This window comes from Pyxicephalus adspersus, chromosome 11, assembly GCF_032062135.1.
Source record: "Pyxicephalus adspersus chromosome 11, UCB_Pads_2.0, whole genome shotgun sequence".
Classification (NCBI taxonomy): Eukaryota; Metazoa; Chordata; class Amphibia; order Anura; family Pyxicephalidae; genus Pyxicephalus; species Pyxicephalus adspersus.
Genome location: NC_092868.1, coordinates 20651975 through 20668446, shown reverse-complemented (window position 1 = coordinate 20668446; position 16472 = coordinate 20651975). Strand labels below are relative to the sequence as shown.

Genomic DNA, 16472 nt, shown 5'->3' with positions numbered 1-16472 from the left:
TAAAGAGCCTCTAAAAAAATTAAAACAATGGCTGTGAAATAACTGAGCGCAGCTCATTGAGGACACGTGGATGTAATCCATCAGATTCTGGTGGTATCAACCTAATTTTATCCAACTGTTTCTCAATCAAATCAATTTTGAGCCATTGTGGCTCCTTTTTTCCTTTTTGTACACAACTAAAAAAAAGCGCTTGGTAAATCTGCCTTTTCGTTATCCCCTTTTACCAACCAAGAGACATCCAATAAGGGACCCACATGCTCAGATCTAAACTTTTTGCTATTAAAATGTTTAACAAAAATGGGGGCTTGCCTTACTTTCTTTTGCAATCTTTCATTTTGAAGTTCTGCACATTTTATTTTCTTTTTACATTATTTGTTATATTCTTTATATTTTCAAATGATGAAGGTGACCCTTCATTTTTATATTTTTGGAATGCCCCTTTCCTATTATTTATGGGGTTTTTAACATTAGCTGTGAGCCATATAATTGTATTTTAGCCTCTTAAACTTATTGTCCATTGGAATAAATGTTGCAGTGTGTTTGTGCAGAACAGACTTAAAACACTCTCATTTCTGTTCTGCGTTCTTTGAGAACAATATTCCCTCCCAGTCCAAGTCATGGAGAGCATCCCCTAATAATCATTGTCACAGTGCTTTGTCTCTGCAAGGCTGTAAGTGCATCTTTTGCAGTGTAGGATCTACTGAAGTGGGGACAAACCTTGCTGGCCATGGCCAACACATCTGGCAAGCCAGAGAAGTGCTTTAGAAATTTGGTCACCACCAATTTGAGCTTTTACGTAAACAACATGGCCAACAACATTGCCATTGCAACCTTGTTGCTTTTTTGGAATCCTCATATAAAGTTACAGCAGCCGTTTAATGAAGATAAATGAATGTGAGTATTTCTGGCCATCAATTGGCCAGTCAAGTACATGAAAGATAAATCATATAAATGTATACTTTTGAAATATTTAAAAAGTCCTTCTCTTGAGGGTGATTTATTCATAACAAAAACTAACTAACCTAATAATTACAAAAAAAAAAAAAATATTGTCCTATACAACCATATTCCAAAAATATACCATACCCACTTACTAATCATAGACTCATATTGGTTAATTATTGTATAAAGATCTGTACGCACACGCAAGAATACAGGGCTCACACTAGGAGCACAGCTGTACTCGTGGAGCAGCCTGTAGCTCTCAACAGCTAGGAATCGCCGAACTCAGCCACATCTGACACGCAGCACAGCACAGATGGTCTCCCTCAGCTCAGCAAGTGAGCACTATGCACTCCCCTCCCTCCCAGCCCTGACAAGCTTACTCAGAGGACACAGAGTTCCATGAAAGACTTCTCATGCTCACACACAGACCCGGAGAGAGGGGCACTATTACGGAATTTCTTCATTATCAGCTACTTAGAGGGGTTCAAGAAAAGCCTGAAATACACTTTCCGCTGTGAAATCGAAGCGTTACCTGAAGTGACATGTAATAGTGCACGTCACCATACATGCCACAAATGTTAACGAGCACTCTGCAATAATATACGCCTGAGAGGTGTCCCTGATATGGTTGATGTATTAGTTATGCTCATTCTATACAAAACAACAAACAGGAATGTCACTGCCAACCTAAAATGATGAACTGCTACTGATCTAATATTAAATCTGTATGATCTTCAAATTCTCATCTTCAGTTGGGAACCCAAAGGGGCTTGTGAAACAAGTGGCTGGTTACAAGTGGAGTTAGAAAACACAGGAGCTGTTTTCTGATATTGTGCATTTGGGAACGGTGTCTGTTTGACTGTTGAGTTATGTCTGTTTGACTGTCAAGGAAAAATAAAGCTAATTAAAAATAACTGACAGTCAAACAGATACAACTCAACAGACTCAACTCGCAAATATACAATATAAAAAAAAAAAAAAACCTGTGTTTTCTAACTCCACATGTAAGCAGCCACTTGTTTCACAGGCCAAGACTGAGCAAGCTTAATGGCTTAGATGTAGAGGGTAGAGAGGTTAATCAGGATGAACATGTAGGCAGCATGGTTACTGTAGTTAGAGGGAGTGGTAGGGGTTCCTACCACTTGTGTTTGAGCGACCCAACACATTTGCAAAGTTTGTGAAGATGTGCAGGTGGCAGACTCTGTGGGGGCAACTCTAGGTGTTACTTCTACCCCTAAAAGCCGGGAAAGCAGCCCATCTAGCAGGGGTGGGGAAGGCAATACAGGAAGATGTAGACAATTGGTTATCATAGGGGATTCTATAATCAGGAAGACTGATCTTTTTTTCTTTATTTAAAATTTCATAAAAACAATATAAAAACATCATAACAACTTTTTCATTAACAAAATCAATAATAAATATAATTAAAAAGGAAAAATAATATATTGTATCATCATACTAATAAACAAAAACAAAAAGAAACGCACTTGTTTTATCATAATCAAAAAAATAAAAATAAAACATACTTGTTTTCACATAACAGAAACAATTTTTAACATAAATATATAAACAAAACGTATTTACAAAAGAAAAATATATCTTTAAAAAGGCAAGCAAAAATAATAATTTATATTAAATACAAAATCAGTCCCTTCACCTCCACCTACCATCACATCAAACCACCATCACATCAAAACAAACTTTATTTGCATAAAACCACCCATGTACATAAACAATGCAAAAAACCATACATTACCAATCCCACCCTGATTTTCCTCAACTCTTTCCCTCATCCACTAAATATAAAAACACTACACTGTCCCTTTTCTTCTCCCATTCCATTGTTCGTGATTTCTAAAAGAAAACAAAAACACACAAATAATTGACATGAAATAAAAACAATAGAAAATCACAAAACAATCTGAACCCTTTCCCTCCATTTATGAAATTTCCACCTTTTTTAACATATTCCTCACCGTTTCTATATAAATCATATGGAAGCACACTCTCTCCCACTCTCGCAAAGTTACTTTTTTAAAAATTCAAATATTCCTCACATCCCACAAACAATCTTTTACACAATTAGCAATAAATTAAAAAAAATAATAAATAAAAAAAACACCTAATTCATAGATCATCATTTCAAAAGTCATTCTTTCATTTCCAGTCCAACCCTTAATAATCTTCACCAAGCACTCACATACATCCCTTGCAAAACTAAAATCCCACATCACATGATTCAGACATTCCACACTTCCACACCAATCCCTTTGACACACTTCACTATTAGGGATGAGCGAGAAGGCCTCTTGACAGTCTTGCGAAAAATTTCCTCGAACTTCCGGTGGGATCGCGAAATTTCAGCGAATCAATTTTGGGAATTCTATTAAAGTCAATAGGCCAATTTTAAACATTATTAACAAAGCCCCTATACATGTTAGAGCCACCAAATTTGCTAGGTAAGTGTAAGAGAACAGTGGCAACAAGGAAAAATACAAAAGTTCAAATAAGACCTTGTAGTTTTCTAGGAAATGGCAGGCAATGTGACAGTAGGCAAATAGGATTTTTTCGTGATGGACAGTGTCCAGAATGCAGCACAAACAACAGTCTCTGCCATAAAAACATTTAATATACGCACCCCTATTGAACTTACATAGCTGCATAATATCTTAACGCTATAGAAATCCTGTATATTAATAATAAAAATAATATTATTATTATTAATTGCTAGCTGGCATCATGACCTGGATGACATGTGTTAGGAATGCCACCCATAAAGTTTTGGTTTTCCAGAAAATGGCAGGCAAAGTGATAGCAGGCAAATACGTTTTTTGTATGGTGGACAGCATCCAGAAGGCAGCTTAAACATTAGGACATTGAGAAAGGGTGAACTTAATCCACTAGCAACAGCCTCTGCCATCAAAACAGCAGGAAAACGCATTGCTATTTAATGTACGCACCCCTATTGAATTTACATAGCTGCATAATTTGTTTATGCAATATAAATCCTGTTTATTATTAATAATAATTGCTAGCTGGCATAATGACTTGGAAGACATGTGTTAGGAATGCCACCCATAAAGTTGTGGACAAGTAGTGTGGTGACATTAGGCAAAAGATTGGAGGGACAGAAACAGAGTGTAGGTCAGCGAGAGCAGTAGCAGTGTGTGGCCTCTGCTCAGCTATCGCCAGGGAGACCGCATTGGTAAGAGTCATGGAGAGCTGGGTGTAGTGCATCGTCAATGCTACCCAGAAATGTACAATTTTAGTGATTGGAGTATTAACAGGCAGCAGCAGCAACAGCAGGAGGAGGAGGCGGTGGGCCCTGAGAGGGAGCGTGGACCGCATTGGTAACTGGCGTCTAGAGCTTGGTGTAGTGCATCATCAATGCCACCCAGAATCGTACAATTTTAGTGAATGGAATACTGGCAGGTGGCAGCAAGAGGAGGTGGTGGGCCGTGAGAAGGAGCGTGGACCGCATTGGTAACTGACATCTGGAGCTGGGTGTAGTGCACTGTCAATGCCACCCTGAAGTGTGTAATAGAATTTAAGTGAATGGAGTACTGACAGGCGGCAGCAGCAGCAGGAGGAGGCGGTGGACCCTGAGAAGGAGCGTGGACAGCATTGGTAACTGGCATCTAGAGCTGGGTGTAGTGCATCGTCAATGACACCCAGAAGTGTGTAATACAATTTTTGTGAATTGAGTACTGGACAGGTGGCAGTAGCAACACCATGAGCAGGAGGCAGTGGGCCCTGAGATGGAGCGTGGACCTCATTTGTAACTGAAATGTAGAGCTGGGTGTAGTGCATCGTCAATGACACCCAGAAGTGTGTAATACAGTTTTTGTGAATGGAGTACTAGGCAGGCGGCAGCAGCAACAGCAAGAGGAGGAGGCTGAGGGCCCTGAGACAGAGTGTGGACCGCATTGGTAACTGGCATCTAGAGCTGGGTGTAGTGCATCGTGAATGCCACCCCAAAGTGTGTAATACAATTTAAGTGAATGGAGTACTGGACAGGTGGCAGCAGCACCAGAAGGAGGCAGTGGACCCCAAGAAGAAGCGTGGACGGCATTAGTAACTGACATCTAGAGCTGGGTGTAGTGCATTGTCAATGACACCCAGAAGTGTGTAATACAATTTTTCTGAATGAAGTACTGGGCAGGTGGCAGCAGCAACAGCAGGAGGAGGAGGCGGTGGGCCATGAGACAGACAAGGACTGGATTTGCAACTGCCATCCAGAGCTAGGTGTAGTGCATTGTGCATGCCACCTCGAAGTGTGTAATACAATTTAAGTGAATGGAGTACTAACAGGCGGCAGCAACACCAGCAGGAGGAGCCGGTGGGCCCTGAGAAGGAGCGTGAAACCACATTGGTAACTGCCATCGAGAGCTGGGTGTAGTGCATCGTGAATGCCACCCCGAAGTGTGTAATACAAATATATGAAATTTGTGATAGAAGGACCAGACCAAGATGTTTTGTGCGCCAGCACTGTTGCTGTGGCCTTGGTGCCGGAAGCGTTAGGAAGGTAGACGATATTGCTAGTTTGCATCATGAAGTGGATGACATGAATGCCAACCCTCAAACTTACATCTCTTGGCTAAAAAATTAGTGGAAAGCAATAGTACCTATCAGTGTGGCAGTACTGGGGGTTTTCATCTGCAGTTTGTTGGCCTCCCGGAAGCAACAAAAATGTAAAGTAAACTGCTAGCTGGCACAATGGCAAGCATGACACTGGCGATGAATGCCACCACTGGACGTTGCGATAACTAGCGGTAAAAAATTCAACGGAGGCAGGCTCAGCTGACAGTGTGTTTGGCAGCGACAGATTCAGCACAGGAGCAGTGTGGGTTCACAGAGGCATCTTGGTTGGCCAGTGAGTCCTTATGTCAGTCAATCAGTGACATCTGCAGTGGGGATATGATAGTTGTTAGTAACCCACTTTTCGTTTATTTTCATAAAGGTGAGGTGTTTGACATTTTCTGGCGACAGTCGTGATCGGTTTTCTGTTACCACTCCACCAGCGGCACTGAAGGTTCTTTCGGACAGAACACTGGATGCCAGGCATGAAAGAAACTTGATAGCATACTGTGCCAACTGCGGGCAGTTTTCAAGCCTGTTGACCCAAAAATTAATGTTGCATCAGGTTTCGCCAGACATCAAGAAAATCCCCCCTGCCTTGGCCTACACTTTTGGATGTGTGCCTGCTGCCACTACTACTGATGCTGCTGCAGCTGCTGCCGCTACAGGGGGATGCGGTGAAGGTGCTGTCCGCCTGAGCTCATTAAGTTTGATGACTCTTTTGTTGGTTGGGCCCATAGCCTGATGCCTTGCGCAGAACTCCGGTAGAGTGGGCTGAAGGAACTGGGAGCTACAACAAACGTCATCTGACGCCACGAAACCTGTGTCTAGAAGTGATAGTTCCTAGCAGCTGGAAGTCTGTCTGGCACCAATCTCCTTAGATGTAGTAGCAATGACAGTTTAAGGTGGAGAACGAGTCAATGGAGATGGAAGAAGGGACGGTGACGTGGTTACTGCTCCTTCAGAAGAACGCAAGTACTGCTCCCACTTTGGTTTGTGGTTCTTGCGCATGTGGGAAAGCAGGGATGTTGTACCCAAATGTTATCCGGCCTGTCCTCTGCGAATCTATCTGTGGCACGGGATGCAGATTGCTACACACCCATCATCATCTTTCTGCATGAAAAATGACCAAACTGGGGTGCAACCACTCTGCTGCTCTTTTTCTTTGCCTGCCTCTGCGACTGCTGGGTGCCCTGCGTCTGCTCCAGCTCCATTTCCCCCACAGTCATATCATCTCTGACTGTTCCCCAGCTTGTGCCCACTCATCTGTGTGTTCTTTGGGACTTACATGAGGCAGATTTGCGGCCCCTTCCATCCCCAGTCTGTAGCTTCTGCCTTTCCTCTACGTCTGTTTCGGAACTGCTGCTAGCCCTTACAAGCACCGGTGGTTCCCAGGTGACATCACTGTCATTATCATCCTTTATTTTCATCTAAGCCAACCACTGCAAATGCAGCCACTGATGCAGAACCCTCGCCCAGCAAGTGCTGACCACGCTGTCCAAGGGTCCCAAAGTCTGCCTCCTGCTCTAAAATTCGCAATGACAGTTCGGGAGGTACACTCACATTATCCACCATAACTCCTGTCTTTGCTCCAGTCAAGGCTGTGCTGGTTGCTGCTGCTGCAGAAGAAGAGCCTGCTGCACCTGAGGCCCCTGAGACCCAGTCCACAATACTTTCCACATGACGTGGCTGTATGATTGTAGTACGCCCTCTCAATAATCGTAACAGGGTACTGGTGCTCCGCACACATCTCAGACCTGTTTGACGACTTGTGCTGCTGCCTCCAACAGTTTGCTTCAGCTGCTGCTGCCCTACATTGGCAGACTCCCGGGGAGCATGCCCTCTGTCAAATGCGGCAGGTTGCCCAACCCCATGCCTTCCCCAGCATCTACCGCTCATCTTTTACTTATTCGGGAAAAAAGCACCTATACCAAACGGTTTCTTAAGTAAATAGCAAGTGGTATCAGAAAGAAATATCTGTATTGTTTGGAGAGAAATGCAGACATTTTTCTGACTTTTTTGATAAATAGCAAGTGGTATCAGAATGAAATATCTGTATTTTTTGAGAGTAATACAGACATTTTTATGGCTTTTTTGATAGATAGCAAGTGGGTTCAGAATGAAATATTTGTATTTTTTTGAGAGTAATACAGAATTTTTTCTGTCTTTTTTGATAGCAAGTGGGGTGAGAATGAAATATCTGTATTTTATGAGAGAAATACAGATTTTTTTATGGCTTTTTGATAGATAGCAGGTGGGATCAGAATGAAATATCTGTAAATTTTTTTTACAGTAATACATACATTTTTTTGAGAGAAATTCAGAACTTTTTCTGGCTTTTCGATAGAAAGCAAGTAGGATCAGAATGAAATACCTGTATTTTTTTGGGAGAACTACAAACATTTTTCTGGCTTTTTTGATAGATAGCAAATGGGAACAGACTGAAATATCTGTATTTTTTTGGGAGAAATATAGATTTTTTTTTTGGCTTTTTTGATAGCAAGTGCTATCAGAATGAAATATCTGTATTTTTTTAGAGAAATAAAGAATTGTTTTGGCTTTTTTGATAGATAGCAAGTGCTATCAGAATGATAGCAAGTGCTATCAGAATGAAATATCTGTATTGTTTTAGGGGGAAATACAGAAATTTTTCTAGCTTTTTTAATAGATAGCAAGTGCTAAAAAAATAAAATATCTATTTTTTTGAGAGAAATACAGATTTTTTTTTGGCTTTTATGATAGTGGCATCAGAATGATAATCTGTATTGTTTTGAGAGAAATACAGAAATGTTTATGTCTTTTTTGATAGATAACAAGTGCTATCAGAATGAAATTTCTATATTTTTTTGAGAGAAATACAGACAATTTTCTGGCTTTTTTTCATAGATAGCAAGTGCTATCAGAATGAATTATCTGTATTTTTTAAAAAAAATACAGAATTTTTTTTATGGCTTTTATTTATAGTAGCAAGAATGAAATATATGTATTTTTTTTTGGGAGAACTACAGACATTTTTGTGGCTTTTTTGATAGATAGCAAGTGCTATCAGAATGAAATATCTGTATTTTTGAGAGAAATACAGATTTTTTCTGGCTTCATTTTTTGATGGATAGCAAATGGTATCAGAAAGAAATATCTGTATTGTTTTGAGAGAAATACAGAAATGTTTCTGGCTTTTTTCATAGATAGCAAGTGCTATCAGAATGAATTATCTGTATTTTTTTAGAGAAATACAGAAATTTTTATGGCTTTTTTTTGATAGATAGCAAGTGGGATCAGAATGAAATATATGTATTTTTTTAGAGAAATAAAGACATGTTTCTGGCTTTTTGATAGCATGTGCTATCAGAATCAAATATCTGTGTTTTTTTTTAGAGAAATACAGAATTTTTCTGTCTTTTTTGATAGATAGCAAGAGCTATCAGAATGAAATATCTGTATTTTTGGGGAGAAATACAGAAATTGTTCTGGCTTTTTTTGATAGATAGCAAGTGCTATCAAACTGAAATATCTGTATTTTTTTAGAGAAATACAGAATTTTTCTGGCTTCATTTTCTGATGGATAGCAAATGCTATCAGAAAGAAATATCTGTCATGTTTGGAGAGAAATACAGAAATTTTTTTGGCTTTCATGATAGTGGCATCAGAATGAAATATCTGTATTGTTTTGAGAGAAATACAGAAATGTTTCTGGCTTTTTTCATAGATAGCAAGTGCTATCAGAATGAATTATCTGTATTTTTTTTGAGAAAAATACAGAAATTTTTCTGGCTTTTTGATAGCTTGTGCTATCAGAATGTATTATCAGTATTTTTTTTAGAGAAAAACAGAAATTTTTATGGCTTTTTTGATAGATAGCAAGGGCTATCAGAATGAAATATCTGTATTTTTGGGGGAGAAATACAGAAATTGTTCTGGCTTTTTTTGATAGCATGTGCTATCAGAATCAAATATCTGTATTTTTTTTTAGAGAAATAAAGAATTTTTCTGTCTTTTTTGATAGATAGCAAGTGCTAACAAAACGAAATATCTGTATTTTTTTTTGAGAGAAATACAGATTTTTTTTCTGGTATTTTTGATTATCTATCAAAAATACCAGAAAAAAAATCTGTATTTCTCTCACTCATTAACCCCCCCCCCTCATTAACCCATTTCTCCCACTCAACCCCCCAATTTCAGAACATTTCCAGGTCCTGTCACTTTCACCTACGCAACATCTCCAAAATCTGCCCCTACCTGTCCCCACAGACGACCAAACTCTTTGTACATGCTCTTATCATCTCTCGTCTGGACTACTGTAACATCCTTCTCTCTGGTATTCCACTAACCCGACTCTCTCCTCTACAATCTATCATGAATGCTGCAGCCAGACTCATCCATCCTTCCCTCCGCAAGTGGGATCAGAATGAAATATCTGTATTTTTTTTTAAATAATACAGAAATTTGGCATTTATAATAGATAGCAAGTAGGATCATAATTAAATATCTTTATTTTTTTTTTTGAGAAATACAGAAATTTTTCTGTCTTTTTTGATAGCAAGTGCTATCAAAATGAAATATCTGTATTACAGAAAATTTTCTGGATTTTTTGATAGTAAGTGCTATCAGAATGTAATATCTATATTTTTTTTTTTAGAGTAATACAAAAATTTGGCATTTTTGATAGATAACAAGTGGGATCATAATTAAATATCTTTATTTTTTTAAAAGAAATACAGAAATTTTTTTGTCTTTTTTGATAGCAAGTGCTATCAAAATGAATATCTGTATTTTTTAAGAGAAATACAGACATTTTTCTGGCTTTTTGATAGCAAGCGGGATCAGAATATAATATCTGTATTTTTTGAGAGAAATACAGACATTTTTCTGGCTTTTTGATAGATAGCAAGTGGGATCAGAATAAAATATCTGTATTTTTTTGAGAGAAATACAGAAATTTTTATGGCTTTTTTTAAAGATATCAAGTGCTATTAGAATGAAATATCTGTATTTTTTTGAGGGAAATATAGAAATGTTCCTAGCTTTTTTGATAGATAGCAAGTGCTATAAGAGTAAAATATCTGTATTTTTTGGAGAGTAGGACAGAAATGTTTTGCCTTTTTTGCTAGCAAAAGGTAGCATCAAAAACTGCACAATCTGTATATTATAAGATATACAGAAGGCTCCTAACCTGCCCCTGTCACAGTGCACTTCTCTCCCTCCTTCTTTCTTAGACACAGAACACAAGATGGAGTGACTAACCCCTCCCTCCTTACCTGTATATATGCCTGTGCCCAGATCTCTCCTGATTGGGCTTTTGGGCCTTGCTGTGCACCCTGGAAGCAAATGATTTGCTGTCAGCCTTGCCATTTCCACCCACTATACGCACACCTCCTCCTCCTCTGAATCTCACGTGTTGGGAGACACTTATGAACACACATCTATGCAATATTTTTTTGCCAAATCTCTTTTTCTTTTTCACTTACATTCTTCCACACAACTTCACATTCTTCTGTTCTTAATCCTCCAACCGTTTCCATCTCCTCCCTCTGGTCCATCTTTACCATAACTTTCTTTCTTTCACACCATTCATCCCCTGTAACACTCTGCATCCCAATCCTTCTAATATACCTTTCTCACATAAAACCACGGCAAAGCAATGCAGACAGGCTTCCTGATTTCACTCTTCCACAAACGACATTTTCTTAACACTCCACCACACGCATACCTCAACATACAACCTTCAATCCCCTCCTTCCTACGTGTAACCACACATGCACTTACATATTTCACTCCTAAAAACTTCTCAACATCCACTATCCCTTTTCCCAATATTCTCACCCCTTTTTCCTACTTTCACTCTGCTCAACTTCTCCATTCTAGAATTCCCCCAAAAAATTAAATAATCCTTTAATTATCTTTTTTAACGTCCTATCCGGTGCTGGATAGACCAAAAATAATAACAATAAAATTGGTAACACCACAGCCTTAATCACAAGCATTCCTTCCATCGTCAAACTCCTGAAACTTCATAACCCAATGTTCTTTCTTACTTTTTCCAAGACATCACTCCAACTCTCCCTATCACATAAATACACATCAAATTTTACTCCCAAAACCTTCACACTTACTTTACACTCTTTTCATCCACTATTCTCAAACTCACTCCACTGACCAAACAAATTACACTCAATTTTGTCCATATTTACATTAAGTCCACTCGCACTACAGAACATACTCATTATCCACCTTACCCTCCTCAAACTCGCCATATCTCTACATACTACAGTAATATCATCCATATACCCAATGACTTTCAAACTTTTACCACTTCCACCAGGGACCTCCATCCCTCTAGCACACTTATCATTCATCAACATCCTGATTAAAGGTTCTATAACACAAATAAATAAAATAGGCAATAAGGGACAACCCTGCCTCACACCAGACTTTATCTTCACATTCTCCGTCAACCACCCATTCGTAGTCACAACCAATGACACTATATAGACACTTGATCCACTTTATCACACTATCAGGCACTCCTATCCTTTCTAACGCTCTAAACACAAAGACATGCAACACTATTATATGCTACCATCTGTATGCTAATGACACTCAAATCTATCTGTCCACCCCTGATCTGTCTCCCTCAGTCCTGGATAAGGTCTCATGCTGCCTGTCAGCCATTTCATCATGGATGTCTGACCGATTCCTGAAACTCAACCTGGATAAAACAGAACTCATCATCATCCTCCGCTCAAATTTCAAATCTCCCCCTGACATATATCTAACTGTTAACAACACTGTTATTCGGCCCTCCCCTCAGGCACGTTGTCTTGGTGTCACCTTTGACTCGGCCCACTCATTAACCCCCCAATTTCAGAACATTTCCAGGTCCTGTCACTTTCACCTACGCAACATCTCCAAAATCTGCCCCTACCTGTCCCCAGAGACGACCAAACTCTTTGTACATGCTCTTATCATCTCTCGTCTGGACTACTGTAACATCCTTCTCTCTGGTATTCCACTAACCCGACTCTCTCCTCTACAATCTATCATGAATGCTGCAGCCAGACTCATCCATCCTTCCCTCCGCTCCTCTTCCGCTGCATCTCTTTGTAGTTCTCTTCTATTTCACCTTAGAATCAAATTCAAGCTCCTGTGCTTTGCCTTCAAATGCCTACACAGTTATTGTCCCACTTACATTTCTGACTTGGTAAAAAAAATACTCCCCCTGCCGCTCTCTCCGCTCCTCCAATGACCTACTAATGACTTCCTCACTCATAACCTCATCACACGCACGGATACAAGACTTCTATAGAGCTGCTCCAATTCTCTGGAATGGTCTTCCTCGTCCTATTCGGCTTGCTCCTAATTTCTGCTCACTTAAAAGAGCGCTCACTTGCCTACCCATCTTCTTCTGTCTTTTGAAACCATCACTACTTCCCACCACTACATATCTCCCATCCTATTGTATGTGAAATTCCCCCACCTACTAGATTGTAAGCTTTTCAGGGCAGGGTCCTCTCCTCCTGTATCACTGTCTGTATTAGTCTGTCATTTGCAATCCCCATTTATTGTACAGCGCTGCGTAATATGTTGGCGCTATATAAATCCTGTTAATTTTTTAATAATAATAAATGCTTTTTCAAAATTAACTTCAAGCAAACCCACCGGAATCTTTCTATTCCTTCAAAACCATACCACATCTCTCAATAACACTAAACTTTCATTTATTTTCCTCTAAGGCACAGCACACACTTGTTCCTAACCTACATTCCACCACTTTCCTCATTCTATCCCCAATTATTTTAGCAATCACCTTATAATCTACATTCAACAACCATATTGGTCCCCAATTTTTTAAGTCTTTCTTTTAACCTTTTTTGTATAACAACACAACCACACTCTCACTAATAGACTTAGACATTTTCCCATCATCCAATACCAAACATATTACCTCATACAATATCTCACCAATAGGGATGAGCAAGCAAAATTTTAAAATTTGATCTCGCAGGCAAGCCCTCATTTAACCTCTAATGCCCGGGGAGCCAGAAGGAGTACCGCGGCTCATTTAACCTCCAGTGCCCTAGGATCACGTACATGAGGATTCCCACGGCTGAATTCATGAATGCAGCCGCGGTACTCCTCCTGCCTCCCCGGGCACTAGAGGTTATATGAAGGCTTGCCCTCATTTAACCTCTTGTACCTGGGGATCGCACATAGGAGGATTCACACGGCTGCATTCATGAATGCAGAAGAGCTGCTGTTTTAAAATTACTCGGTACTCCTCCTGTAATGACGTCCTCGATCTTCCAATGGGTTCAATCAGAAGTTCGAGGAAATTTTTGCGAGAATGTCAGAGCCGTTCTTGCTTATCCCTACTGACCAAGCAAATCCCAAAAAACACAATAAAACTCACATGGCAAACCATCATTCCCAGGCATTTTTGCTTTCTTCATTTCTTTCACACACTTCTCAACTGCTCACCCATACTAATTTGCATACTCATTCTTCCATACAACTTCACTCACTTCCTCATTCCCTTCTACTTCTGTAACACTTTCATCCAACACATTCAATAAATCCGCCTTATTTTCAATAATTTTTTTCAAGAAAAATTTTGTACATTTTTCATAATTTTCTTCAAAATCCCTCCCCGCTACTGCATACACCTCCTCAGTAGGGATGAGCGGACATTTTCATGAAAATTTCCTCGAAATTCTGATGGGCCCATGATATTTCGGCGATCTGATTTCGCAAAACCTTCGGAAAATTTGAGGAAATCATTACGATCCCCGCAGTGGATTCTCAGGGCTGCAATCATTCTTGTTAATTAACCTCTAGTGCCCAGGGATCGCAGTGGAACTGCTGATGAACACTCAATGGAGAGTACAGCCCGGTGACCGTGGGAACTAAACTGCAGATGAACTCTCAATAGAGAAGCTCCATTGAGAGTTCGCCTGCAGTCACAAGGCACTCCCCTCTAATCATCAGGCACTCACCTCCAATCAGCTGTGGGAACTTTGCGGTCACAGCTGATTGGAGATTGGAGATAAGTACAGCCCGGTGACCGTGGGAACTGAACTGCAGATGAACTCTCAATGGAGAAACTCCACTGAGAGTTCATCTGCAGTTCCACTGCGATCCCCAGGCACTAGAGGGTAATTAACCTCTAGTGTCCCGGCATAGCAGTGGATTCTCATGGCTGCAATCGTTCATGTAGCCCTGGGAATCCTCCTGTTTGCGATCCCCGGGAACTAGAGGTAATTAACCTCTAGTGCCCCCGGATCGCAGTGGATTCCCAGGGCTGCATTCTCCCCATTCAAAACCTCTAGTGCTCTCTCTCTCTGAATAGGAGAGCACTAGAGGTTTTGAATGGGGAGACTTGTCCCCATTTAACCTCTAGTGCTGGGGATCGCACACTGAGCTTATCAATGAATGCAGAATTTTTTAAATTCGATCTCGTTTGGCAAATTTTACACTGGCCGTGCTTGCTTACAATTTAGGTAAACGAGAACTACTCCTCAGTCTCTCTTTTGCCTCAATCAACTCACCCTCCACCTCTCTCCCCCACTCTTTCATTTCTTTCAAATACACTATTCTCTTCTGCCACCATTCATATATCTCTCTTTCCCTATTTACACGCTCACATCCTGTTCTAATAAAAAATTTTTTAGTCATATATTTCCTTCATTCCCACCATCTAACAAAACTCATTTCTCTTTCTTTTCCACAAACCAAACATATTAATCTATCTACAATCTATATTGCTTCTATAAAACTTCAATACACCCTTCCTATGCTTTTTACCCGATACCATACTCACAACACATTCCATCTTTCCATGGTCCGTGAAAGGGACAAATTTTCCCACTCCCTAGACAAAAAACAAAAATCGATACGTGAATTCACATTCCCCTTATCACTAAAAAAAGTGTATCCCTTACCCTCCCCCACATCCACCAAACCAAAAGTTTTTATAATTTTACCCAATTTATTCCCAGACCTATCCACACCTCCACTTTCCCACTACCACCAAGACCCACCTGACACCTATCACCTTCCCTAAGGTTCCCCCTCCCCCCAAAAATTAAACACATTTTCTCCCAATAATGAGGCCTTCCCTCCTCTCCCCAGATATATCTATATACAAAAAATTCGGAAAACCACCCCATCCTTTTAAAACTACATCACCACCGCATACCCCCCCCCCCCCCGGACTCAATTTTCACTTTTTTCTTAAATATAATTTTACTATTCCCACAAAGAATCCCAATAACCTGATTTTTATTTTTATTCAAAGACCACAATGCCGGCGCCTAGTCCACCCGGCATTTATGGGTCAGTGAATGTCCGCAGCTTAAGATTCAAGTAATTTTAAACAGCAGCTCTTCTATTCACATCACTTATGCTGCAGACATTCACAGATGATATTTTTAGGTTCATTGCATCCTATTTTTCCTGTTTTTTCAAGACTTCTTATTTCGGTGTCCTTGTAACCTCTTCGCCCTTGCGCTTCTGGTTTCTGGAGTCCCAGGCACCATCACTCCACCAGCCTCCTCTGCAGTTCTTATTGTGGAACTGCTTGCGCCCTCTTCCACAACTCTTCCTTCGGGCACACTGACATCTGCAGGTTTCGGTCTTTGTTTTGCCACCTCCTTACAGAAACCCATTATATCCTTCATGGACTTAACTTCCCCAGGGCTGGCAAAGACCTGTTGCGAGTCAGACTTCATAGAGAAGTCTGACTGAGAGGATTCTGACTCACTCAAGAAAGCCTCAATCCTCTGAGAAAATGAGGAAGAATCAACCTGTTTGATTTTCTGCCTCAAGGAGGCATGATCAGTCTCTATCACCTGCCCCTTTCCAGCCTCATCTTCTCCCTCGCTTCCTGCATCATGGGCTGCTTTCACCTCCCCTTCAGCGACTAGATGCTCCAGGGTCTCCACCACAGTGAATCA

At 40.2% G+C, this 16472-nt stretch overlaps 1 protein-coding gene across 3 annotated transcripts in view; it reads left to right on the top strand.

The window, feature by feature from the left end:
* HRC (histidine rich calcium binding protein) overlaps positions 1–16472 on the top strand; it is a 168507-nt gene that overhangs the window by 54069 nt on the left and 97966 nt on the right. The window lies entirely within an intron of this gene.